We start from the raw sequence: 26,549 nt of genomic DNA on the forward strand, positions 1-26,549 counted from the left end.
ACCAGATTGTTTGTTCGGACACATGAAACTAGTTTTCATAACATAAGGTTGTGATTGTGAGTCGGACACAATGTTGTATAATACATTGTTCGAATTGACAAATTTAAATTTATAATTCGGATCGGAAACATAAAAAGACACGACCATCCTTGAACTGTTTCAAACTATAAGTATTAATAAGATAATGGCAAATAATTTAAATTATTGCAGAAACAACTATCTATATAATACACGTACGTATGTTTCTTTCATCTATTATAAAAAAATTTGTGAGGTAAACTTATTTATGTTACTTAGCTTTTGTTGACTCTGTTTTCGTTGTATACCAATCCTGATAGTGTCAATCCTCAATGGAGAATGGATAAAAAAGGATATGCTATGTGTCTGAGTTTTCAGTCTTTCGTATACGGCAGATTCTATTGCCTGTCTTACTCGTACTACTGGTGGTACAACCGGTAGTAATGAGGATAAAAAAAAGGAATCAAAAACATCGAAGGACTCAGAGCGCGTGCTTTCATTGAAAATTCTCTATGACACTTCTTTATTCGTATTCCTGAGGGCGGAAAGGGTATATGCAAATATATTTAAGCATGTAAAAAGCATGAGTTTAGTCCCAATTTTAACCCTTTAACCCTCAAAGGGCTTTTCTCTTCGCTCCTTATATCATGTCACACTATTTGTGTGATCCGTTGTCCTAAGTGAGCGATTAACACGGTAGGGAAGCGCGACGCGACGCGATACATCAATATCAAATGTACGGATGTATTTTCTTGAGGCCTATGATTTCGCCGTAACTCGTACTTCCATACTAACCATACTTCCATGATTAATAAATGGGAAAGTGTACTGTCCGTATATAAACAAGAGAGACTCGATGACAAACTTAAGCTACCTTATGTTAAAAACTTATATTTTAAAAAATCAACAAAATTTAGAGAAGAAAAAAAGATTTCTTTTCTGCGGATCGCAAAGCATCATTTTGCGCTGTGCAGCGTTCAGTCGCCCATCTAGGACGCCTGGTTATACTATGTGGCGGGAAGTCAGTCGGTTATTGACGCCACAAGCGCGACGTTTTCAATTTCGCGAAACCACTCAATATGTTGACGCTTTCGTGGAAAATGGCGTACAGTTATTCCACAAAATATATAAGATGAAAAGGTATACGAAAAATCATGAGAAAATTATAAGGATATTGGGAATAATATTCGCGAAATTTTGTAGATACTTTTTATTAGTCTGCGAAGATTTATAGAAAAATATAATTAAGTAGGTACCTAAAATTAATTACTTGAATTTACAAAATAATCTTCGTACACAAACATTGATGGAAAAAATTAGTAAGACTACATTTTAATAACAGATTTAATAAATTGGAAACAAAATCAGAACTAAAAAAAATAACAAGAGAAAATAAAGTGGAAACTTTTATCATAAAATTTATTTATGACTTAACTGTTAAAAATGGTAAAATTAAAGCAAATTCCTGGAATAAACATAATCATACTTTATTTGCAAACAAAATGGCCGTGCTTTGAGTGGAAATGTCCTGTTATCGGCTCACGGCTAAACAGTTGTAATCCTCAAGGAGCGTTTCGGTTTCCCGACAAAACCATTCAATGCGCTTTTTATGTTAACATACTGTACCGGTTTTTGCTGTAAAAGCGCCCAGGGCGATTTCTACAGCGCGCCCCGATAAAAGATCTAAACCAGAAACTAAACGCGTACCTGTTTCTGTCCAACTGACCGACTTTTATTGCGGTGCTAACAAAAAAACGGCGTGATAGGAAAAAGTAAATGTATGGACATATTGGACGTAAGTATATGTTATTCAGTATAGACTAAGGGGGATCACAGATATATTATTCATCCATACAGTTAGCTTGTGTGTAGAATAGAATAGAAATAAGTTTATTCAAAAAACTACAGACACACACATAATAACATAAAAAGAAAACAAAGATAAAAAAAAAAAAAAAACAAAACGTACAAAAAGTGATTATGGGTGTGTGTGCTGCAATAATCTAAACAGGCCACAATTCAGTGATGTTATTACTCTAGGAGCAATACACTGATTTTCAGTTGGAGCCTTTATTACTAAGTAGCTGCTGGCTTTACTACTAAGTAGGTGTTGCTGGTGCTGGTGTATGAATGCACCCATCCCTTGCACAATGAAATATTATCCTTATCCTATCGACAACGAAATGGACCTCAGTCGTCATCCGACCGCCGTCGCGTGTAACACCTCTTGGTGTATTACCGTTAATTAAGTAATATAGTTTTACAACAGTACATTTTTATTTTGTTTTTGCTAATAGGTATTTTCTCTTACATATTTCCTCATCGCATGGAGCCGGTTTGTCTCAATGAAGACAAACCATTAGTTTTGTTTACCGTGTTGATCGCATGCGCAGTATTGTATGGAATTGTATCTGGCTGCCATACGCATTACGCATTATGTCTGCTACCAGCTAATAACTAATAGTAGCAAGTGTTGTGTGAATAAAAAAAAGACTTCGGGCAAGTAATATTTACACGCTCTTTTTGCAAACCTGAGACGCCCATTTGTATCCTGCGCCCTGGGCAGTAGCCCCGCCTCGCCCGCCGCATCCGCCATTTCTGTTAACATACCTATATACACTGATTCAGAGAATCCTCGCCACAGTGATGTTTTTGTCCTTTATGTTGAGTGTTATACATGTGTTTTGTTAGGGTTGGGAACCTCAATATATGTAAAATAAGGCACAACTGATATTTTTTATTGTTAACTTTTTCTTGTGAACTTTGATCCAGATTAGAGGGTTGCCCAAAACGTGTTTATCTAAAGAGATAAAGTTTTATTTTATCCTTAGTACTGCCTCTCATCGCTTCGCAGAATATATAATAGGCCTAACCCATTTAATTATCGGCTATGACGACGCGAAGCCCGGTACGCATAAAAATCGAATGCTTAACAGTTTTAGATTCGTTTGTGATTTTACTGGCCGCTTGCCTGACGTCAAACTTTTTTAGAAATGCTGCTGTTATCTATCAGCTGTCAATTTTTTTCTGCTTCGTACAACATCCACGAGAGGATATTGAGTGAAGGGGTCCTATACTCGTCGCATCCAAAATTCAAAAGGTCTACACAATACAGTAAATTATAGCCGGAAAGGTGACCATTAGGACGCGTGTATCCTCATCTTCTTCATTTCAACACCTCAATAGCTGTCTAACTACGTATTTTCCAGCTGACTGTACCTTTTATACGCATCAATCATAATACTTAATCATTTGACACGGGTCCGGTCGGTTTGGATTAGTCAAGTGCTTAGCGAAGTGGATAAGTAAAATCGCTCTACTATCCTGTTTCGACGTCTGAAAAGATCTTTCTTCTGAACAAATGTCACCATTCTGAAATAGGTACGGAGCCCTTATTGAATTTTGTGCGCGTCTGTCAATTAAGATAAATGTTCTTTTCATTTCATGTAGGTACATATTATTTCTTATCTTTGTAAAACTATAATTTATTTTTGAATTGGTTTAAAAGCTCGTTCTTTTATTTGAGGTTCTCTCACGCGTATTCGCGGCTGTGATACCGCGATGACCGGACTGAACCTGACGGAAATTTAATTTATTTCTTTGCCCAGCTGTGAGACACATAATGCAGGCTATAAAAAATATTTATAACCATCTTAATACCAATTAATAAATGTTTAAGTTTTGATTCGGCTGTCATTTTACTGTCTGACGCCAACCCTCTTCGGGAATGCTTTTGTTCCATTTCAGAGAGGCAAGAACCACACGCCGTTGTTATACTGTTGAAAACTATTAACTCTGTACATGTATAAAAAAATGTTACAACACTATTGTACAGTTCATGTTGTGCTCAAAATACTCAAGGGAACATTACTCGTAGTTTCAAGGTAGGTTGTAATAAATCAATTCACATCTTTCGATTTAATCCTGCCCGTTGTAGCTAGAATACTTCAGAAGTATTATTTGTGTTGTTATTAATAAATAATCGCTAAAGGAGTCGGTCCCGCGACACCTGTCTTCTGTTTCACTATTCCACTCACATTTATATTTATCTTTATCACAAGTACAAAGTACTTTCTTTGACGGACCTTTTAGCGAGCGCTGCTATTATAATTTAAATTGTTGAAAAGAAACGCTAAATTATAATAAAGGCCAGTAAGTAGACACTCTTTGTTGCTGGATAATCTTGCTTCGAGGAAAATTCTCATTTACCGCACGGGCCCAGGTGGTCGCAATATAACGATGGTAGAATATCACAATCACTATATAGTATAAAACCTTAGGTTAATAAAGACTCCGACTATTATTCTAAATTCTGTGTATAAAACAAAGTCGCACCTCCGCGTTTGTTTGTTGACTTTTTTCATTTAAACCACACTATGGATTTTGATGTAGTTTTCGCTGTTGTTTACAAGATTTATAGACCTCGTGCGAAGCCGGACCGGGTCGATAGTAATTGATGTAAAGCGGAGCTAAGAATGGCGAAGACAATGGCTCGATTAAATTGCCCAAGGAGTAACAGCTGCGTGTGTTACATTCCACACTATAGCTACGTATATACTACGAATAGACGCTGTTACTTAAAGACATACAAAAGTACATTCCCTATAGATGTATAATGAGTGTGATATTGTCGAACACTGGTTCTAAATTTATTCAAATGTTTAACGGCATCTGAAACGATTTTTATTTATATCGACTAGTGGCAGTAGACATACATTAGTGAAATTAACAGTCTATCATTTGGCAGGTTTCCTTCACCGGATGCAAGTATGTTAGTTTTTGAACATGAGTCACATAAACTCAAATGTTTCAAGTAGGGTTGATCAAATACTTTTATTTGTTTGAATTGTTGGTATTACTGCTTTAGTTTTACTTCTTTCCCTTCCTGTTTTAGCAGGTGCTATTACTATACTTTTAACGGATCAAAATCTTAACACTTCTTTTTTTGACACTGCTGGAGGGGAAGATCCTATCCTGTGACTTTCTGATTATGGGCGGCTCAACAACTGGACCACCATCGCTTCAGTTCATAATACTAAAAACAAAAAAATGATAATTAGACGAAGTGTTTGCACTCATAAATTTATTTTTGTTTCAGATGGAGCACACATCTTGATACTATTCTGGTACGTACTTAAAAGTTGTTCGTCCTAATTTTATTTAAAGAGTAAAATCATTTTCTTCTTCGTAGTCGTGTTCCTCATGGCTGAGCGTCATGGTCATTAGGTGGAATGAAACAACACGACTTTCACTATTAATGGAGTGGTTTACCATTGTCATACACAAGTTGATTATCAACCAGAGTGCAGATTTCCTCATGATGTTTTCATTAACCGGTAGCAAGTGGTGATTGATACAAACTGCTATACATCTATACTCTTACTATAAAGAGCATTTGTGAGTTTGTGTGTTTTAGGCGAGTAATATCCGAAACTACCAAACCAATTTCAAAAATTCTTTCACCATTAGAAAGTTACATTATCCAAGATTGCTCTATGCTATATTTTATCTCAAAATTCTCACGGGAGCGAAGCCCCGGGCAACATCTAGTGAGTCATATTGGTATACAAACTCATGTGGCGTGAGTGGGATTCAAACCTGGGAATTTTCGGTTCACAGCCGAGCATTTTAACCATAAGTTTCCCCTTGACCATTATTTATAAATAGAGATTGTCTGAGAACATGGGGACGAAAATATATGATAATAATAAAAATAGGGCAGACCGTAAAGTTGTTAAAAAATTGTGGATTTGACTACGGACTTTCTCACTTCTCTGGTTCTATCTAATTTATATAAAAATAGGTTTGATGACCTGAGTTATAGTTCAATAGTCTGTACATTGCACAGGCGATTTATTCTAGCCATTTTTCCGAAAACTTTAAAACAGAATCTGTGACACCAACTGTTGGGAATCGGCTGCTGAAAAATTTAGAGCCGAAACTAAACGCAATTCAGAAGGAAATACTGGCAACACTAGCGTTTTAAATTGAACCTATTGTTTCGTAACTTTTCGAGAATCACGCCCCAGTTTCTGAATAGTTTAAATTTCTACATTTTTTATTGTAGTTATATACGAGTAGTTTAAATTTCTACATTTTTTATTGTATTTAGTTCTACCAAACTAAACAATTAATCTTTGACATTCAGAAAGGGCATTTAAGTATTTAGTAGAATATTTAAGTTGGCAATAACAGCCGACACTAGTTAGTCTCTAAAAACCTGTCTTTTATATTTAAAGTTGTTTATATTTCAAGAGGCAATCTTTCCAATTTTTTGCACAGTTGAAAAATAGCCCTATTCTAATTTTCAAGACCGGAAAATTCTATCTTATTTTTTATTCAAACATCGCTTTCATTCGCCCAACTTTACATGCATGTGATAAATTATTTACATGAAAAAAGAATTGGCCGAGCCGGCCATTAATCTCGTTGGTTAAGTTTCGGCGAAAACTCGATAAAAACGGTCGACTTTGCTAACTTAAGTACCTACTTATGGACGGAGACGTCCTAATTGATTAATGAGAAACTTTTGCCGAGATGATCTTAATATTGTTAATTGGGCAGTCAAATTTATAAGGAAGATGGATACCTTCCCAGGGATATTTGTTTGCTGTAATCACATTTTTCGAAATAAAAAGTTCTGAAATTTTGTTAAATAATGCAAAAGAAAAAAAACCATTATTTTTACATTTGAAAATTTTGTGATGTTCCGTAATGCATTTACGCATAAAAATATACATTATTGTTTCGCAGCCATATTGAAAAACTCGCGGTTTATGTCGATTGATGTTCATAAGTAAGGTAGCATACATACATACAGTATCTCGTCGTATAGGTATGACGAGCTTATAGTAATGAAGGTTAAATAGTGACAGTTTACAGGAATAATTTCTACAAATTTTTCCTGCAAGCTGTATATGGCCCTTTCGCATTGACATTTTCAGAATAATTATAGTGAGTTGCACTGGACTAAATGGCGTACTTTGCGTTTCTCTGCGCACGTTAACTCAACGTCGAAGTTGACGGTACAACCCGCCCTTATTAGTAGGAATGTAACTAAGTATATGTTAGTTTTTAAAGTGAAAGATGCTTATTTAGATTTCATATCTACCTATTCGCATTAAAGTCTAAATTTTTAATAAAAAAAACACTAACAAATACTTCAAACCTTCAAACTAGCTGCTCAAATAGCGATAAAATTCATAAATTTCATTTCTTTAATATTTGTTAATTAAAATCACGGTAAGCACTACTATTTGAAAAAGCATTCTATGATTAGAGTGTTATTGTTGTCAGAATCCGTTTTAGGGTTCCAAGTCGAGTGAGGCATTTGTTTTGGGGGGATTACCGCAACTTCCAGAAATGACGGTATTCTATTTTTACGTAAACGTGAAAGCATACCGGGAAATATGCCTGCTCATAATTCTCACTCTCGCAAATTTAAAAAGTTTATGTATTACACAATCTGTTATGCGTATAAGAGTTTTTGGAACCCTTCTAAGGGTTTGTTTACAGGCTCGCGACGCTTGAAACGGGCAAGTGGGTGACAAGTTAAATTAAAATCTGTGTGGTCATTACATTGTGAAAACATCGGTCAGCGCCATAAGTGATTTTAAATAAATATTCCTTTTTTATTGAAAAACATTAAAAGTGATTACACGCTATGAAACATAATTACTTTTACCAAAGCACATGCGAGTATGATAACAGGCACTACAATCCATCTAATTGTAATAAACTCAAAAGTGAGTTTGTCTGTATATTTATTTATTTTTAACTATTTCGAAGTGTTAAGGTTTAGTGTGTTTAGTATATTTCAACTGGATTGGGATGGCCCAGGACAGAGATGGTTGGCGGAGACGGAAGGAGGCCTATGCCCAGCAGTGGGCCACGGAGGGCTGCAGATGATGATGATGAAGTGTTTGCTTTTGGAAATTATACGTAAATATAGTTAGGTTTAGAATGAAATATCTAGAAGGACATAATATAATAAGTATGTACCTTTCGCCCCGGAAAAAAGAAATGTTCACTTGAGAAATTTATGCGGGCGAAGTCGCAGACACGACAGTATAAAATAAATAGCACATAGTCGTATGCGAATGAAATAGAAATTATTCATGAAATTCGAAATTGAGGCTATGGTTTATTCGCCAGCTTGAATTCGTTTGTATAACGTATGCTGTTCCGATAACAGCGAGCAATGTATCATGCACAATTGCACGTATCACATTTTTGCAGTCATTGTATTCAAGCTATCAAAAATCATCGCAAATTCGCCCTTATTACCGCTGATTTAAGATTATGTAGTGTACGTTAACATGCAGTTGATTATACACTCGTGTTTTTCCTTATGCTTACATAATTATAAAACAAATTCCTCTGCCGCATCTGCGTACTCAAAAACAATTGGACGAATTTTTATTCGGTTTTCACCAGTACATAGAGCGATTTCTGATGCAATAATAACATTGATAAATGGGACAAGAAGCCTATGCCCAACTACAAACTAAAAAAAAATATCCTCCTACCAGAGGTGTATGTATGGTGGTATCATAATAAATGTTATTTCAACTGACACCATGGGAAAGTTAACAACCACATCTAACAAGAGAAAATGTGACTTTAACAGTACTACAAACTATTCTATGAACAATTTTACTGTCTTCTGGGATGCATTTTCTTGGGGGCACTTAGTGGGCAATGATGGAAAATGGTTACTGTATATGGTCTTAACATTTTTCTAAGTACCTATTTATTTTTTACAGTATTTTAAAACAATAGGATAAAACAACATACATATTTTTAAATATCTATCTATTTTATCTATATCATACAAATAATCTTTAATGAAACATTGAAAAGCGAAATAATTATGAAATAGAATGATAATTATCATACTATTTCATAATTTATTTCGTTTATATGATGTTAGCCACTTATGAACAAGAAAATATTTTTCTTTCTTCTTATCATTCAAACGGAGCTCGGTCGCCCATGGATATACTATCCGGCTCGAAGAACCAATGATCAGTTTGTTAGTGGACTGTGTTTTGTGATGCTGGGTTAGGTTCGTCGCTGGGAATTAAAATTGCGGGCTTCGAGACGATGCGTTTATTTTGGCACTGACAGGAAGAAAAAGGCAGATACATTACAATGCTTCCAGTAGTGAATATTAATAACAACTTTAAATTAATGTTGCTAGTCGCACCACAATATTCCGTAAACGCATCATAGAGCTTACTTTATTGCGGCAAATTGAGGGCAATACATTGAATTATTTCTAGCTTAATTATATTTATACTTTTTTTTCCATAGCTTCCATGTAATTTATCTTTATTATTGTTTGTTTTTCTTTTTTTTTCTCAGTCAGTATATGTTTAATTCCTCAATTCCATCATATTAATATTATTTCACTACACTTGTACATTAGTCTCCTATCTATTCCTAATGTTTGCTGTTGTTTGTTTCTGTTTCCGTACATATTAACTTGTTTATTTTGCCACCTTACCTACTTTTGTACTTGGTTCCAGCTTAAAATCAGCGCCTCGGCTCGATACCATAGCATAATGCTGAGCTGGTCGCCATTTCGGTTGACATATTGTATTCGATCTATATTCGATACTCTTTTGTACTTTACCTTTAAGTGTTAATGTTTAATGTTTGGATTTTATGTGTTTGCCGAATAAATGATTTCTTTCTTTTCTTTCTAACGACAAATAAAATAGCAGGAATTATACAATTTCTTCTTGTTTAGCTTTGCATCAACGGTCATAGTTTATTTATCCCTTATATCTTTATTATAATCTCTATAATACATACAATACAATGGTGATTTGTTTAGACATAAATATTCATTTATACGCTACCATCGACAGCAGTATCGCTTGGTTTAACGCTGCCTCACGTACGAACTTTATTGGTGTTCCATAATGACTGGCCATTTGTTTTATTACTTAACTAACGTTTGCTACAAAATAACAGTCTATCTTAATACCACAGGGCAAAGTCCCTATCACCATAACTTTGCACCTCTAGACTTCGTTCGCGTGAGTGCTTTTTATACGTTTCAATAGAACTTTAACGCGACGTATTTTTATAGCATTTTCAGCGTTGTCCGTTGGAGGGTTGGTACGTCGAAAACGTGAAAAGAACGCGTTTAAAAAACGCTCGTGCGGACGAGTGGTTGGCTTATTATTAACCAGTAGAAAGCTATATTATTCCTGTCTCAGTGATATAGGATACTTTTCATCTCGATATTCCAACTAAGGATAAAGTAGGAAAACTAACCCTGGACTCCAACGCTCAATGGCGGCATAAGTAACCGGGAAAACGCTAAGATGAAAGAAGATTCCCTCGGAAGCGACGCCCGGGGACGCGTCTAGTTGATTATAAAAATGAAATACTTACCGGCATGCCTTTCCCCCTCATAATTCTATCCGTTCTAAGATTTTATGCAAATCCTTACGCATTTACCGCGACTTATTGAGTTTATTACAAAATGAAACTTTAGCAATGCTTTTAGTTAATTATATAAGGCTGTGCTTTTAGCAAAACTCTTGGTGATCATTTATATATTAATTAATTTGATAATTAATCAAATATATCAATTAACTTCAAAAGCCTTCTAACAGACTAAATTTTGTTTTAAAAAAAGAATTGTAATGTAATGTATTATTTTTTTTAAACTAATTAATTTAATACGAATAGATATCTTTCGGAAATGTTCGCTGAGGGTGAGTTGCACCACTTACATCAGTCAACTTTGACGTTGACCTGCGCGCCTTTACTTTACGTTTTTCTGCGCAGGTTAAAGTTAACTTCAAAGTAGATGTTGCAACCCACACTAAGTGTGTCGCTGACGCGTTTCCTATCCAAATTTAATTATTCGCCATTGAACCGTGATTGAGCACCGTCATAGTGATGTAGGCAACTGCTAATGAGTTTTGTACTTTTAGTGATTACTAAACAGGCTTCAGACTTACTTTTTGATTGACTTTTGGTTACAAATGTTTTATTTCAAATATTAAATTTTCTCTTATCACGAACTAGCTTTTGCCCGCGGCTCCGCCCGTATGAGATTCTCTGCGAACGCGAATCCTAAAACCAAATTAAAATATAAAAATAAATATAATATCGTACATAAAAATATTGTTCAAACAAACAAAATAAGCACTCTTCTGCTCACTTCTTCTGCATATTTAACACACAAACTTGCCAAATAAGATAAGTATTATGTACAACAAGGGAAGAGACCTTCCCAGGCCTATTTTCACGTTCAAAATTTATTTAATAACATTTTTTATTAATTCTTCATAACAATACAAGCTTGCAAATGTTGGTCATAAGATTCGAGGCGAGATTTTAATTAAGATGGCGCCTTGGAAATTTAAATAGTAGAGATTTCTATTTTTATTAACATTTACAAATAATGTCAAGTGATATTTTATAAGTTTAATCTTCACTTTCAAAAACCTTTTAACAATGTTTTGTCTGCGCATATATATATATATTATTTCTTTTTACACTGCCCAAATTTTGTAAACTGATACGGATCATGAAACTGAGCCGGTATGCAGAGAAATCTATCAAAATATAACAATTATAAAATTTGTTTGGCCTCCCATACAAATTCGGAAACTCGAAATTTTTCGTTCTTATTTCACTTATTATTTCTTTTAGTAATCAATTTACTGATGTAAAATTTTTGTAAAGAATATAAATATTAAACTATTTTTCAAATTAACCTCTTCTAATATTGAGATTCAGCATATATGTTGAATTTGTAGCTTTGGTAAATATTATTATCTAATTTTGACGTGAAAAAGTGCCTGTGAAGGACAAATTTAAAAACAAAATATGATTTTGCTTCAAGTCGAAACGTGTGTTATAATGTAAACGTACAAGCACTTACTTGTACGTTTACATTATAACACACGCAAAATAAATATTACTTAGCTCATGTAAAACACCAATTGTCTTGTAGACTGTACCGATTTATCAGGCCTAAAGATAATCTCGCAAAAACTTGTAATCCTTCGTTGGCATTCACCCGAACACCTCGTTTCAAATTAACCACGGTAAAAACCGTTGAATCTGTATCCGGCTTTGCGGTAAAAAACAGCCGTTCTGATTGGTACCTTCGTGTAATTTTGTCGACTTAATTGTTTATTTTTCTGTGGAATCTACCTGATTTACGAGGTCACGGTAAGTGTTTATTTTATGATCTTAGTACCTACTAACTATAATTCCACTTCAAGTTTTTTTTTATTAAAAGGTTGCCTGCGCCAGCCATTGTGACGCAACGACAACCACTCTGCAATGTGATTGGTTCGCTGCGTCTCAGTTCAAATCAATTCGATGGTGAGAAATGAAATGCAAACCCGCACTAACCCCTCTGATAATATTGTAAGTATTGTGCAAAAAGTACAATTCCAATATGCAATAAAAACTGAGAATTTATAATCGACGTACAAACAATTGAAAACTCTAAAATGGTGCTTATTAGCAGACGATACGTGGAGTCCGGTCCTTAACCGACTACCAAAATTAAAATATAATAATAGTTACCAACTAAGCCTAATTTGTATAGGTTGCACCAGGACGTTAACTTTAACTTGCGTGCCGATTAGATAAAATGGCGGGTTGTAATGTGCAGGTTAAAGTTAACGTCAAATCAACTTGTGCAACTGACGCTAAATAAACCATGATTTCAATTAAAGCCTCCAATTACTACAATGTTCTATACACAAAAGTCCACAATTCGTATTGCACAGTTTTGGACACAACCACGTATATGAACAGTCAACTACATTTAAAGTAACCCTTTAACCTCTATGTAAATATATAAATATAAATATATTAGGACAAATCACACAGATTGAGCTAGCCCCAAAGTAAGTTCGAAACTTGTGTTATAGGATATTAACTCAACGATACTATATTTTATAACAAATACATATATAAATAAACATCCAAGACCCGGGCCAATCAGAAAAAGATCATTTTCCATCATGACCCGACCGGGGATCGAACCCGGGACCTCTCGGTTCAGTGGCAAGAACCTTACCACTGCGCCACCGAGGTCGTCGAAGTGGTGGGGTCTATGTGGTGGTAATAAAGACGTATTTGCAATAAAAGGTTGGTTGATATGCGACCGTGCAAAACAGAAGTGACCTAAATACCACCGCTGGCGGCCCAGCTCCGCGATGCGACATGAAAAACTGTTTTTCAGTAAATGGACACAAATAACAATATGGCGAAATGACATGACGAATGAATGAAATTACGGTTGGCTTATCACGTGGGGACTGAGGTAGCTAAAAATATTTCTTTAAAGTAGAGCAATGGAATGGAATTATTTGAAAAATGTTTTGTAATTTAGTAAAATTAATCTTGAATAGAGTATTTTTTCTTCCTTTGTTTAATTGCACTTTATGGCACCACCTTGCCAATCTCTGTTTGGTCTAATTGTTGACGGGTAGAGAGTCCACCTTTTGTACATATTTTTTAAAATAAAGTTTGAAATATGATAATAATAAATCAATCCAATAAATTAGGTGTTGAAATACATATAATTTATAGCCTTGATAATATGTATGTACTAGTGATAATTATTATTTCTTCCTTTCTTTCGTTCGTTCGTAAAGCTATTAAAATTGAATATGTACTATTTTTTTAAACTGTATTTACGGCTGTTCATTGTAATAATGATCATTGTGTTTCCTTAAGTCAAAAAAATGTCCTTGCAAAAATAAGGTCCTTCATTTTCCCAGTCGTACAATCAGAACATTTCCGGAATCAAGAAACGACGAGAACTCTTGTATCCAGACAACATTTTCAACGTTTTTTAATGTTTTTTTTTTAAGTCGATATACTTTGTATTTACGCGATTTTATACGAATTATTTTTTTGTGCATTTCATAAGAAAGTCTATAGTAGACTTCGTTCTTGAATTTGAATTTTAAAATAAAATACAACATTATTTTACAATTTAACGCTATGACAATAAATTGATTTAAATCAATCCAAATCAGGAAGTAAAAATACATGTGTTGTTAAAATCAAGGCACAGAACCCTCTCCATGCTAGTTCACCTCGTTCTTGACTGGGCTTTTCATGCTTGTGTAACCCAGTTCGTACGTCTGATGAACGAAAATTGTTGACGAAAGCCACTGGAAATAGGCAACAAAAAAAAATGTTTCTCGTGTTTGGCCACAGCCCCGTCAATTTGCATGATTAAAATTCAATAGCGGACCGATTTATTTTATTTTACAAAGTCATTAATAATTCAAATGTATAATTTGAAATTGAAATGAAGAGAGCAATCAATGCAAATAACTTTTTGCTTACCCACTCGTACCTACGGGCGCTGATTTGGGCTTTTCCTCTGTAATATTTTATCGAGTCCTTGATCTCAAAACTTGAAAGAAGTTCAACGAAAATGTTATCTTGTCATTCCAAATTTATTGGAAAACTAGTTTTCCCCCGCGGCTTTGCCTATGTTTATTTCGTGCGTTCGCTTGTAACTGTATCGTCGATACTGGTAACTGTCACTATCTCGGGTTCGGGAAACCTATAGCAGATTTTGAGTTAAACCATATAGCTAAAACCGCATCAAATACCATCAAGTAGGTTTTGCGTAATACAACATACAGACAGAAAGACAGACAGACAAAAATTCTAAAAAAAATTGTTTTGGCTTCTGTTAGTTCCATAAAGAACCTCCATAATATTTTTCTTTTAGCCCTCTTACAGTTTTATTATACGTATAGATATGCCTATAGAAATTTGATAAATTATCGGCCTATCCCCAAAGGAAAAATCGAAGCAACTCAATTAATTAATTTTGTCAAGAGACTCTGAAGAAGAAAAAGTAATGTAAACACAGATAAAAGACATATAATATTAATTTTATCTTTGAACGTTAACAATAATGTAATAAATTGCACACTGAATGCGTATGCAACACGATTATGGGTCTTAATGGACATAATTAAGGTGGAATTTTGTGTAATAGGTGGTATGTTATTTCAAAAATTACGTTCACTTCGAAAGGATTCTACTTTCGAACAAATGAATGTAAATGGCTTCCATTTATTACTTCGAAAGGATTCGTTTGGTGAAAAACACGTGAGAAAAAAAGAGTAATGGAAAAGACATCAGACAGAATGCGCTGTTTGTGACACAGTCATGGCCGACGTGTTTACATTACGCACCAACGTGGACTCGTATATTTTCAGTATTTACAAGCACATTGTGTGAAACTAGCTTTTAGCTACTACCCGGCTTCGCCCGCATAATTTTCCCACGGGAACAGTTATTTTTCGGGATTAAAAATAATGGACCCTATTGTCCACACTTCAAACTTCATGTATGCAAAATTTCAAGAAAATTGTTTGAGTAGAAAGAGCGTGAAGAGGTAACAAACAAACAAACTTACTTTATAAGTACGCAGACACTAACAAACACTATATAAGTACGCAGTGGGTATTCGTAAAAGGCATGTCAGATGCCTTTAGGCGACTTGCATAAAATGTGATATCAGTGTTGGCAATTGACAAACTTGAAAAGAAGAAGTACGAATGACATAGGTGGGTAATCGAAAAAATGTGGTGAAACATGACATGATTAGTCTTTTAAGAAGTCATGTCGTTATTCAAAAATGTATCTCCTGTTTACAATTTAAAGCTGACACAGCCTCTAAATATTCGAGTCGCTCATTCCCCCATAGAATTACCAACCGCATACATATTTAATTGATTGAGGTGTTGAGTTACATGTGGTTTCATATACGATGCTTCACATTTCATAGCGAACTTGTTGACAAAATGCGTTAGGTTCTTCTGTTACTGTAGCAAAAAAGCATAACTATATTGGATTAGCTGCACACTAATTATTTAAAAAAATACTGCGTTTTTATGCAGTAGCGCCATCACCTTATAAAGCCCCATTGACTATCAGACTTTCAAACTAAATTCTATGTTATTTATATAGAATAATATATTAAATATATATATATATTATATAAGTAACAGTGTTAAACATAAATAATACTAAAAGTGGGATAAGCGTCTTTTAAATTCAGACCAAAGATGTTCAGAATTCACGTGAAAATTGTGAAATGCACTTACTAAAATTGCTTCACTTTTGGAGTGCTGCTTGTGTTCAAGTATGAAAGGAGCTTAAAGATGTGTCATTTTTAGGGTTCTGTAGTCACATTGACAAGGAACCCTTATAGTTTCGCCATGTCCGTCTGCCCGTCCGTCCTTTCGGTCTCTAGCTCAAAAACTATTAGTACTAGAATGTTGTAATTTGGTATGGATATACACATACATCACGGCGACGAAGAGGTAAAAAAATTAAAAAAAAAACATTTTTTTATGCTACCTCCCTCTGTGTGAAGTGGGAATAATTTCTTTTTTTATCTTTCTTATAGTGTGTTGTGTGATGTTTTTGGATAAGCCTTTCAAAAAAATTTTGGATTGTGAGAAGACCGTTTACAGATTTAGTACATCATTAGTAAATTATTAAGCTACTTTCGTTCCAGTCAAGTGTCCTCTAACAACGTAACAGTTGTTAGAAATTCAAACGTTACGGTATTTGAACACATTATAACGAAATTTGAAGCAAAAGTATCACACTTTATTTGGGGCTTCACAAGATTATCAATAATATTCGACCAACTGTGTTCTACTATAAAACTGGTTACGAAACTCTCCGACTCGCCCTTTTTTGGTTGTTGTAGTAGACTACGGAACCCTACAATGCGCGTAGCCGACCCACACTTGGACCGATAATTTTCTATCGATACGAGCGACACAGCAAACTGCATGACGTGTCACCACATCAGGGACTTTTATGCGGTGGTAATAGCAGCCAATTTGCATTGAATTTGGCTGGGTAAATTTGATTGAGTCCCATAGCCCAATTACAGTTTTATTATATGTATAGATTTATTGGACATAAATAAAAAAAAATGATGGACTTACATTGCGTAGCATTGTGGTGCGATATAATTCATCTAATAAATAGAAAACTTCCACACCTAATTATTTTTATTATATCATTTCGGGGAATTCCCTTTTACACACGACTTAATAGGCCACGAGGAAGTCCCAAATTCACTAGCAAAAATATTATTACTCACATAATTTTTTCTATGTGGACTTTTATCTGCGCCTAATAAAATTGTGTCGTCCCTCATAAGACCAAACAAATTGCTACACTTACGTAATTTCATAGAAACTTGAGATGGAGGAAGACAAAAAGTCCCTTAAGTGCATCTCTTCGTGTAGCTCCGGAATAATGGATCGCACTAAAACGGGGAGAGATACAGCTTCATATATACAGGGTGTTACAAAATAATTGTTATTACTTCTAACTAGCCTTGAGAGAACATGTATAAAGTTCTCACAATCCATCTCCGGTTGACTGTAAGAGATCCCTACATGGGATAAGTCCGTCGTTGTACATATAAGATACATGTACAAATGTATAATTTTTTGTATAAATTTTAATTTATGTTTTATTTTCGTGCAAAGTTATTACAAACAAACAAATTACCTATATATCCTACTAATATTATAAATGGGAAAGTTTGTGAAGATGTACGTTTGTCACACTTTCACGTAAAATCTACTGGACGGATTATTATGAAATTTGGTACACGGGTAGACCCTGTAATAACACTACATTACATTTTATCTCTAAATTCCCACGGGAGCGAAGCCCCGGGACGCAGTTAATACATATATCGTATCGTAAATTTATAGATATGTATATATTTAGTCTTCGTATGTATATTGGTATTTTATGACAACCTGTATGTCTCCTATTTTATTGAATTTTTCTCAGGAGGCTATAAAATATAGGCTCTTAAAGAGCGTGAATCATTTATCTGACGACTTACAAATGCGAAGACGTGATGTAAACTAAAACTTTAGGTGAGATTCAGAGGTTAACACGCTCGCCTGTGAACCGAAAGGTCCCATGTTCAAATCCTATTATTGAGTGTTTGAGTTACATGAGTTGTTTTATCAATCTGATTCAAGTATGGTAGTTTTCATCGACCACTGGTTTTCTCTCCACTCAAAGATTGAAATCATCGAGAGGAATCCTTATTTATCAGCAGCCGTGTGGAATGGGCGTGTAGGCAATGGCAAACTACACTTCTAATATAAGGATGTGGTTTGCCAAGATAGTTATTGTGTCGTCAGCCCTCAGCTTAGAGAAATACCTATAATAATTATCCTTAACCTTACATATTATACAAAGTCCGCTTCCGCGTCTGCCTTCCTCACCGCGACTAACTCACAGGGCACGGATATTCATGCAAATTTCACCAATAGTGTGATTCCTAAGGATGTTTGAGGTGTATAATTTATTATGTTTTAGCTGAACGAAGCCTGGACGGGCTGCTAGTTAAATTTATACAAAAGCTGGTATTTTTGTGTAACTCGTGATATACATAAACTCTTTATTTTGTGTGTACTTCAAAAACAAATGCAATATGAAAATAGTTTTTACAGTCTATGTGGCAGATTCCAAAATAGGAAAAAGTTTGCTAAAAATATATTCAAAAGTGTAGAGCGTATTCGCGGATATCGAGGCAGTGAATCGACTGAAAACTGAAGCTTTGATCCCGAACTTAGGTAACTTTAAGCCTCTGAAATTCCTACTGGTATTGGCCTCCATCATTTTACTTGAAATCGATATTTTCTATGATGTAAGGTTTACGATATATTTACTCTTCTTACACAACAAAGCTAAAGTAACACATTCCTTTCGAGATTCCTTGGGTAAAGGTCCTTTAAAGTGAAGCCAAGAGGATTTTATCGAATAAGGACAATTCGTGTACAAATGTTTTGTGGAAAATGGTTTTGATTATAATCGATTTCAATAAATCCTCAATCCTCAATATTTTCGTAAATAAATACCAATTGATATCCGATTTCGAAAGTAAGTAACTATTCCTTCAAATTGACGTATATATACGAAATTTACTACGATAATGAGTGGATTGCACCAATCAACTTTGACTTTAACTTTATCTTGTGCAGAAAAACGCGAAGTTAGCAAACGCTATTTTGTCTAAACAACAGCGGCGCGCAGGTTAAACTCAACGTCAAAGCTGACTGGTGCAACTCAAACTACGTGTTATTAATTATATTAACTTTACATTACTATAACGTTAATTAAATTAATCAGCAACTGCCAGTTACATAACACGTGGATTGAGAACTATTTTGGTAACATCTTCCACAGTGGAAATTATACTATCGATATATTACGCTTGGGTGTTTAATACAAATTTTCAAATTTTAAGAAAGACAAGAATTAGATTTAAGTACTATCTGACTTTAAAATAATTAATCTGTACTGTGGTAATGTTAGTTTTATAAGTTATTGATTTTGGAAATGACTCCTTCCTCAAGAAAATTGACGGGTCGTAATGACAGCGCGGCCGCAGCGGTCGAAACGCTCCTTCAATGTAATGTTTTTATATCCTGTGAAAGGCTCGAGTCCACCGTCCAAAGGTTAGCTCAAAATGCAACATATATCTCACAAACTGCACGTGTGTATCCACAGTAGGTCTGTAAAGTCAGTGATTGAAACGTCAATTTATTAAAATACGTAAATAAAATAAATATCAAGGCCACGAGGCCAATTAAAATGTATAAAAGCATGGGCTTTGTTAATATTAACAAAATAATGTAGATTAAAATGACGCTATACAATAGCGTTAACACTTACGAGTGTTGAATATTTAATTCGCTTTTGTTAAAATTTAATATAAACGGCCCAAAAAATTTTACGAAAATAACAGTTTGCCAATAAAATTTTAGTTTTTTTAATATGATGGTAAATATTTTTAGTTTGTGTACGAACTTTGAAAACAGAGAATATTAAATGATAAAATGATTACTTTGTATGTATTACCGGTTTATGTTTGACGACCTCGGTGGCGCAGTGGTAAAGTGCTTGCCTCTGAACCGAGAGGTCCCGGGTTCGATCCCCGGTCGGGTCATGATGTAAAATGATCTTTTTCTGATTTGCCCGGGTCTTGGGTGGATCTATATGTGTATTTGTTATAAAATATAGTATCGTTGAGTTAGTATCCCACAACACAAGTCTCGAACTTACTTTGTGGCTAGCTCAATCTGTGTGATTTGTCTCCGATGAATCCGTGTGTTTATTTGTCCTAATATATTTATTTACCGCAATTTTATACAAACATCCTTACATATTATAAAACAAAGTCTTCTGCCGCGTCTGTCTTTCTGTTCGCGATTCACTAATGGTGTCATTACTGAGGAAGGTTTAGGTATACCTATCATTTGTTGTGTTGTACTCGAGAGAAGTCGGGACTGTCCGCTAGTATATAATATAAGTCAGTATTTTGTACTTGACTATGCTGTAGTGTGAATTTGTTAACCTACTGTTTGATAAATATGTGCGTATGTCAAGTACGTTAAGTAAGTACCTACTTACCTACTTATTTTGGGTCAGAGACTGTCACGTTAAGCTGTTGAACATGACCAAATCGTTGATCAACAAATTGTATACTAGATATATTAAGAATAGATATTTTAAGATTGTATACTAGATATATTAAGAATAAATGAATAAGTTTTTAAAGTGAAAACTTATTTAGCAGCGTTATGCACTTTTTGTGATGGGTAAAAAATGTTTAACTCGCGTCACGACACGTGACCCTGATCGAAAATTTGTAAGACGTCAAAAGTGCACAACGTTAATATTCAAGTTTTCACATCTGTCGGCACTCCCGGAGTGCAACACGTTTTTTATTTAATTATTTATATTTTTATTACTAATTTCATATTTTAAAAAATATATGAATTAATATTCAAGTTATAGACGCTTTGTTAACATTTTTTTCTTCCCGTATTACTTTAAAAAATGCTTGTATCTTCTTTCTATAGGTATACAAAATTATTCGGATTGAGGATCTCTGTACGCTCTATGACAGCGGCTTAAACTTCTAAGTTACTTTGCAATTTAATTTACAACATGAAACTTTGCGACGCAAAAAATACTTAAGAGCTTAACAAAACCTCATTTCCAAAGATGCTAAGTAAGTCGGTACCTCTTTGTATTCGTGATTTATGACACAATAAAATAAAAACAATAAATTTTGGCATTATTAATTACGGTGTTGTCAAGCGCAGCGTTGAAGAAAATTTGCAGAGACCGAAAATGTTTCGACGAAATCCGGCTTAACACCGGAGAAATGTTCGATGGAAGTACAAAAAAGCCCTTTTTAGACAAAGTTAATAACAGCCCCTTGTTCTCAATCAAATTTCTCGGGCCATATTTCGACGGAAGATTAAATTTTCTTCGTTGGAAAACTACTCTTGTACAATTTTTAGAACAAACGAAATTTTGCGTCTGGGGTACTATACCTACTTAGGTATATTAATTTTGCAATTGTTAAACACATGGTTTGTTCAGAAATTCTTCACAGGAATTTTAAATTATACCATAGAACTAGCTTTTTCATGTATTTTCATCCTCCATTATATCCATTTGGGGGTTGATAATACACGCAATTTAGCCTATGTTTGAACGGGAGTATTAGTAAGTTATGGATTTCTCAAAATACTATTGAATAACGACCACTGGTGAGAAAAAATGCCAATAAAACTAATTTAAACGGTGTTGGTCCCTAACACGACGGTAGCGGGCTTGTTTTTTCAGGAAGTAGTATAGTATAAAAAAGTATAGTAACAAAGTACATAATTAAAAATAATACAAATACATGTTACGATTGAGATCGAGTGCTATTAAAAAAATATAAAATACGATTAACCAAAGGGACAAACAATCGTTATATAACATTTATGTTAAAATCATCTGGCAAATGTAATCCGCCGATCGATCAAACGAAAATCGCAGCGATAAACCGGTACAGGTCACTCGAAACCAACTGATAGATAATTCTAGAAATAAATGTGATAGGAGTATTGGCTTCATTGGACTGCCAAAATTGGAAATCACTTTATGCTGTGATAAAAGCGAATTCTATCACGCAGACCAATACATATAGGTACGATAGTTCTATTCTGGTGCGGAAAATACGCCACGCGATAAAGGTAGCGGGTCTTGCTTGACTTTACTTTTCTTCAAAATAAATAAATGAATTCAATAAGCCATTACTTAAATTCGTTATACAAATACCATTAACGAGCCAAAATGTCAATATATTCGGGTCTGACTCTCCGGACTTAGGATCTCGTGTACTTTTGGGTTAAAACGTCGGGTTGAGTAAAAATATGCAAATTAACCCGTACCTATACTGAAGAAACAAGCACCTCGATACGCACAATTAAAGTCGCGTTGAACAGGCTTTACTTGTAAATTAATGTACTTTTTATTTTTTAAAGGACATAAGCACACATGTATTGTGGCATGTCCATGTGATCATTTCATATCCTCACGCGTGGATTTTGGCGACTAAAGGACACAAACTTAGATCGATCATTATTCCCCAGAACATAGTGATAACAGACATGCGTGTTACACATACATGATATGCATGAAAAGCAATACCAATCAAAATCAAAATCTTGCTGCGTTGTTTTATTCCGCAGATTTCCGCATATTTTTTCAGTTCGATTTCGCCGAATCAATCTGAAGCCTGTTCACCTATTTATAAATTTAAGCCAAAGCCAAGAAAAAAATAAAGCCAAGAAAACCCTTATTTATAGCTTATAGCTTTTGTTTTTACTTATGAATTTCCTATTGTAAAAGATGATAAAGACATGGAGTTATTGAGATAACCTTCTTCACTCTCCTTGCCCAGCAAATGAAACCGCACAAAGAAGTAGGGCTTTTGTTTGCCAAAAAGACATAAATCACTGTTCTCTGTTAGCTTTCAATTAATAAGTACGAGGAGTAGGAAATGAAACATGAATCATTTTCTTACAGTTAATGAAATTCCCCGTTGTTTTGAATGTGTGTATCTGTGAAATCGTCTTGAAATCTATGAATTCATCTTTAAAAAATAAAAGTAAAAATTACCTAAAAACAATTCGGTACCCAAAAAGAATTCATAGATTAGGCGAACGTCATATTATGGTACACAAGGGCGCTAAGGTATTCATTGCACACGGGCGCTACATTAGGCTAGATCTGTCCCTGCTGGTCCTAAATATGAGCTATTTTATTTGTTTTTATACTTGGTCCTCGCAAAATTGGCCATTCAAATAGTTTATCCCTTGTCCGTGTGTGTTTTAGTAATGAAAGTCGCCAAGGAAAAGGCGAAGAACCAACTTGCGCTAAATCGTTTTACGTAATCAATTTTATGGACGCTACCCACAAAAAATTACAGACACTTTGGGTTATTTCTTGTTATATGAAGATATTTTTTTTACTCTGGGCATAAAATGTAACATTTCACGTAATACCTGACCTGGATTTCGCTAACAAAAATACCAATTAACATACAGAAGGTGTAAAGTCGTGTCACTTTCAGGCAAGTTTTAATTGTGTTGTGTTGGGAAGTCAGAAATGTTCGCAAATTCTTGTTTACCGTAATCTATGCAGTCTTGCTCACGTTGCAATGTGTACCTACATCACCGCAAAACGTTAATGTCTATACAAAATGTTGTTTTTGTATATTAATTTTCTTGTTACATGAAACAATGAAGTGATTTCATAACACTTATTTTTTTATAAACTAAAAAAAAAAATTAAAACACGGGTCAATAAGCATAAAATTTAAGTCAATTAAAAAAATCAATTATACCTTAGTCCTATTATGCCAAAATATTTTACGCCAAAAGGACAAAACACAACCGTGATTGTGTGAACGAAAAATTAATAATAAAATAATAAATATATTAGGACAAATCATACAGATTGAGCTAGCTCCAAAATAAGTTTGGGCCTTGTGTTATGGGACACTAACTCAATGATACTATATTTTATAACAAATACACATATAGATAAACATCCAAAGCCCGGGCAAATCAAAAAAGATCTTTTTCCATCCGACTGGGGATCGAACCAAGGACCTCTCGGTTCAGAGGCAAGCACTTTACCACCGCGCCACCGAGGTCGTCAAAATTCACAAAATATATAAGTATAACCACGACCTTTACCCGAGCTTAGTTCACACCACAGAGAAACAAATATGCTGAAAGGAAAATAGCCTATTTGTGCAAAACCCGTGTATGTTCCAGCCACTTCTCGTATACAAGAAATAGCTTTTAGAATATATTTGAGGTGGTCGCTATACTGATTTCAGAGTAAGTATTTTAGATCGAAATTTAGTTCTATTCAGGTAATGCTGACACGAGTGGTTGTTAGTAGAATTCTATTGGTATATTTAATATGCAAGCACTTGACAGCTCCTATATTATATTTGCAGTTTTATTATTGATTTTAACGGCTTTTATGAAAAATTGAGTTACTGAAACGATATTAAAATCATCAAGCAAATTATTTGTTCAATATATCCGGGTGACCCTTTCGCGTACGCTTGTTGAGCGTATAAAAAAACTGCTATAGGATTCGAGTGTCTTAATTGGACAAGGATATTGATTAATCCTGCTAAATTCTCTAGCACATATCTGCAGCTATAATAATACCGTTCATAAACAATAAAAAGCAAGAAGGGAAGCGACTGCGTGAAAGGAAACACAAACCACACTATAGGCCCGGCTGAGAGAGATCTCAATGCAATCAATTGTACTCCCCAGCCAAGTTTATGAGTCTCGGCCCTACCTGAATTTATTGCGTTTCACCCAAAATCCTTCCTTTTCTAAAAAAGATTTGGCCACTTTATTAGGTAGGGTGAAAGGATAAACCTATAAGTGTTACTGATTTCAGGACTTATTTTATACACATTTTTCAGGAAAAGAGAAAAAATGTATTAATAATATATATTATTTATTTATTTATACCTATGACGGGACCACACGCTGCCTAAAACAAAATAATATTTTATAGTAATGGAATTAATGGATGTACATTTTATATTATTAAATTACTTCCCGATTTTAATTTAAAAAATAAATTCATAATATTTTAGGTATTTTAAAATTGAAACTATATTAACCGAATAGATAATTTTATATTGGGTTATTGCGTATGGATGGCAAAATCATCATTTTACTTTTTATTTTTTTTACATGGAAAGGTTGCTACTGAAACAGCTGAAAATCTACTAAGTACTTATACCTCCAAAGTCTGCGATAGTACATTGAAATTATTACAATATTAGCCTCCATCATAAAATTGAATATGCCTTCCGAGCTCCGATCCAAACCGCAGCTTTATTCTCAAATAAAGCTCAAAAACTGGCAAGTGTTACGGTGTAATTTAAAAAATCTGCTTAAATTAAATCTACCTGCAAAAATATATAAGGACTAATTACTATTTAATGAGTATTTCGTACAAACAAATGCATAATTCACACACACACTTTAGCTTTGGTGAGCACACCAAAGCTAAAGTGTGTGTGATCCAATGAGCACATTGGATTATATTATTTCCATGAGTAACGTAACGAAGTAGAATTCTACGTAACGAAGTATTTAGTAACAATGATAAATGTACCGCCTGCGGAGGGCTATATTTGTACTTTATTATGACGAAACGCCGCCGCTAAAACTTCTTTTCATATGAACGTTTTCTCGATTTTTTTCTTAAGCTGTTTTATGTCGGAGCACAGACTGATTTAACTTTCTTGTAGCAACTTCTAATAAACCTATTGCACCAAAGAAAACAGAATAGGTACATACATAAGAAATGACCTAAATTTAGTTCCCTATCTATTTGCACAATTTTTTAAGTTATAATATTATAATGGCATACTGTAATTTTTACTAATATTTTCGCATAACTCGGATCTTTAACTATATCTATCCCAAATTTAGTCAAGTACTTTATTCGTGGAAGCGTAACAGACAAATAGACTTTTGCATTTAAATCTTTTATTTCAACTTTTAATCTTTTATCATGTGTCTCAATTGATGCTAATAAACTTTATATCTATGTAAGTAGGTAAGTATTTATCTGCCATTAATACAAATAGATTTGAACCAACTATCAATCGGTCGAAGCCGTCAATGTTTACGAGATCAAATCAACAAACCGAATCTAAACGAAGAGCCGATGCAGAAATGAAAAGATACGATCTCATTTATACGAATTGACCCCGAAACGTCCGTAGGCCACTTAACTGTTTCTTTTCACCCCATTTACGTGAACGTAAAGGACTGACAGGGTGGTGAAACTGAGAATCGGAACGGCCAAATAAAACTGAATAAAGAAGCTAACGATTCGTTCGATTTAAATCGTGTGTGCAGATAAAGGATACCTCCTATCTATAAAGTGCTTTTATTCAAGTAAATGTTGACCTTTAGATCATAAAAAAAACTATGCCTAATTCCTTAAAATATCTACATTAAAGCAAAGTATGGGTTTGCATTTCATTTCTCACTAATGAGTCGATTCGCAATTGACGCAGCTAACCAATCACATCGCGGTGTGATTGTCGTTGTGTC

General features: G+C 34.4%; 1 protein-coding gene across 2 annotated transcripts in view; it reads left to right on the plus strand.

The window, feature by feature from the left end:
• Positions 1 to 26,549, plus strand: part of LOC128677010 (hemicentin-2-like) — a 104,284-nt gene that overhangs the window by 15,864 nt on the left and 61,871 nt on the right. For both annotated transcript variants that reach the window (XM_053757523.2, XM_053757525.2), the window contains exon 2: positions 5,117 to 5,144. The gene's annotated coding sequence lies outside the window, so the exon portion shown is untranslated. The remainder of the gene's footprint in view (positions 1 to 5,116; positions 5,145 to 26,549) is intronic.

The sequence above is a fragment of the Plodia interpunctella genome, chromosome 17 (assembly GCF_027563975.2).
Source record: "Plodia interpunctella isolate USDA-ARS_2022_Savannah chromosome 17, ilPloInte3.2, whole genome shotgun sequence".
In the NCBI taxonomy this organism is placed as follows: Eukaryota; Metazoa; Arthropoda; class Insecta; order Lepidoptera; family Pyralidae; genus Plodia; species Plodia interpunctella.